The sequence below is a fragment of the Gastrolobium bilobum genome, unplaced genomic scaffold, assembly GCF_033153095.1.
Source record: "Gastrolobium bilobum isolate Gb01-03AN ecotype WA unplaced genomic scaffold, APGP_CSIRO_Gbil_v1 utg13468, whole genome shotgun sequence".
Lineage (NCBI taxonomy): Eukaryota > Viridiplantae > Streptophyta > Magnoliopsida > Fabales > Fabaceae > Gastrolobium > Gastrolobium bilobum.
Window position 1 is genome coordinate 113,960 of NW_026898617.1, and position 3,630 is coordinate 117,589.

The window sequence follows — 3,630 nt, forward strand, 5'->3', positions numbered from 1 at the left end:
TTTCCCCCTGGAACTGACCCAAATAAGGCAAGACCTGGTTGGTCTATATTTACCATATTTGTTAACTTTTTATCATTTCACATCATCTCTCTAAGACTTTTCTCTAGATTTCTTCTTGAGTGTTTTTTGCAGCGAAGTTCTGTCAGTCAAGTAAGTCCTTATATCTGCTTTCTATATTATTTAATTACAACAATAGATATGTTATACTAGTGACCTAGGACATTGCTAGTGACTTAGAAAATTGTTAATAACCTAGGAAATTGTTAGTGACTTAGGAAGTTATTAGTGACCTAGGAAATTGTTAGTGACTTATTCAATCTTTAATGACGTAGGTTATAACATCCTTAGTGATTTAGGTTATAATTAGTGACTTAGGAGAATTATAGTAACTTATAATATATGCACCAGAATTTTTATCCATGGTTAATAAATTAGATTATGCACACATACTTTTAAGATGGCTATTAATTATGATCGTAGTTAGTCTAATTTATTTTGTGTAGTAACTTAGGGTATACATGACGAATAAATTAAAATTAAAAAAATAAATGTAATTTAATAATTTTTGTAAATATTGTACTAGACATGTAAATTATTTGAATTTAAATTAATTATAGCAATGAATTTATAATTTTTGTATAGTTTATTAATATGGCTGAGTCGTCATCATTTGAGTCTCCTCGGTCTTCATTTGACCACGAGTGTGAGTTTATCGACCACACACGTTCTTCCCACACCATACGATTGGGACATCCTGCGTAGGCGGACATAGCACACACATTTCACAGGCAGTGTGGAATGAGAACAAGATTCGAGGGCTGAAGACTCGACGATGTAGACTACAGGGGGATCAACTCCTTATGACATTCGAGATATGGTCGCATACTATCTTACTCAGGCCGAATTCATACATGTCGCATGCATGCGACATCTTTAGGTATGTATTTTAGAATGTAATATATTATTTTGTTAGCGATTATAATCTTTGTAAATTAGTGTATTGCTTATAAATGAACAGATAATTATCTTATGTATTTCAGATTGATGCTGCCCTTATCAGTGCTTTGGTCGAGGGTGAAGACCAGATACTCACATATTTCACATGACGCAGGGCGAGATGATTATTACCTTGCTGGATTTGGCTGGTATCCTAGGATTGGCTACTGACGGGCAAGTGGTTACTGATTCTACCTCCTTGGATTGGGCGGCCGCCTGTGAATAGGTTTTTGGTCATTTGCTTGACGAGGTCATTAAGCTCAAGGGTGGCAATCTATGACTTGATTATTTTGATAGAATGTATGCGCAATGGGTCCGGTAGCTGCGCTTCCCGAGCAAGTGATTTTTTACACTAGGGTGCACATTGGGCATATATTATGGTCATGCTAATGTGCGATAGATCGAGGATAGCACTATTGTATGTCGCTACATTCCATTGCTCGTAGGTGGCTTTGAGGAGATTGACAGCTATAGTTGGGGTTCTGCTATTCTAGCACATTTGTTTAGACAGATGTGCGAGTGTACAGACCCGAGCAAATGTGACATTAGTGGGTGTCACGTTTTGCTTCAGATCTGGGCATGAATCAGATTCCCACTCATTGCTCCCCATATTCTTCTTCCTATATAGTTGGAGTGGCACTACGGACAACGACATGTGCGTTTTGTACTAGACATTTTTAGTATCTTCTTATGAGTATTATAATTAATATTTATGTGCACATTTGGAAATCAGGTTTAATGCTTTAGCCCGTTTCATACCTCATGAGCAGTTATGGTATCGGTACATATTAGATTCGCTGTGTAAGGTTGAGGTATGTTATTTATTTTTTAAATTTCAAAAATTATTTACATACGATAGTAAGTATTGACTGTGTGGTTATTTTTTTTTGTAGGTGGTTTGGCAACCATACAAAGATTACCACTTCTTACATGCATCTAATCGTGAACAACATTTGTGGATGGCTATGACTCTGTTCATCTGTTTTCACACAGTTGAGTATTGACAACCCGATAGATGCATGCGATAGTTTGGGAGGGATCGGTCGATACCAAAAAGGCCTAGGAAGCTCAGATGTGTACATGATCATACTCTTAGAGGTAAAAAAAGATGATGATTGGGTTCGTAAGCTGAGGCCCTTTTATACATAGATGGCAGATTAGAGATCGATACATAGATTTTCCCCCTCTACTTTTGGGTTTGCTGTCACCCAACCATGAATATATGGATTGGTACAAGATGAGAGGCAAGCACTACGTGTCAAAGAGGGCAACGAGGCTGGGACACGATGTAAGTTATTTAAGTTTATATTATTATTTGTTTTTTATTTGTTTTGTTTGCCTTATGTATTTATGTTGTGAGTTATATAGATTGATGGGATGGAGATGTTGTACTACGTGGCCGCTCCTGAGAACCTCTCAGGGTACTCTATTGACTGGATCCATGAGGAGATTGGTCAGATATTGGCAATTTTCAGAAAGACATCTAGGGTGGAGGAGGCAGGACCGCATGCACCCCCATCCCAGCTTTAGGATGAGCCTCAGTTGTCTCTTGACATTCCGCGTGGTAAACAGAAGGGACACGGGTTAGGTCTTCGTCGGCAACCTATGCAACCAGTTCCAGAGCCTATTCAATGACCTGGTCCACGCACGACTAGATATTACAGGCCTCCGGCGATAGATCATACATACGACACTCAGCCCATGTATTATGAGCCCCCTCAGTAGGAACACATGCCAGATCATATGTATACTAATTTACGTTCGAAATGTTATGGTAATTGAGTCGAGGCCATGTCATGCATGATGTTCCAGGAAATGAGACTCCCCCTCATCATGATATTTTTCTATTTGAGTTGCGGGCACACCATGTTCCTCGTCATTATCCCAAGCACTAGCATTCTTGGCAAGAAAACGATCTACCATTGCAATATTTTCATTATTGTCATCATTATCATTGTTATCTATAGCCCAAGTAGGGTCATGTTCATCTTCCATAGACAGATTAACAACTGGAGCAGCAGATGATGATGCATCATGTGGAGAATTGAAAGCAACTGACCTTATGGGTAAAATAACATCCTCTGCTCCGGCAATATCCACGTACAACTCTGAGAAATCTTTCCTTGTCTGAATGAAGAAATCTCCTATTACCATATCTATGTCTTCATCATCCACAACTTGCACACTAATGTATTGTTCTTCGCACCATATTCTTGTTGTGACTAGAGTGATACATTACTTACCTTCAAGTGCTAATTTTTGACGAATTTTTTGATACAGTTCGTCAATAGTTCAGTTGTGCTTGATACTTGTTGGCTTTTTCACGCCTTCAAAAACTACACCATGTCGGCCTTCCACTTTCCTATAATTATACTATAGAACAACATGAACAGAATCAAAATGTGAACTTATTTTTAAGTATATAAATAAAAAAATACAAAAGAAAGTATGAATAAGCAAGTGATAATGTATCTTGTAGTGAGTGTTTGTGATGAAGAAGAGTTATGAAGAGTGTGGAGAGTGGAGGGATTTAAATGGGGGACAACTAGACCTATCTCTCCCAAATTAGGCAGTTTAAGGGGCTTGGTCTCGTCAAAAAAAGACAGCTTAGTGTGCCAGGTCTCACCTTATTTG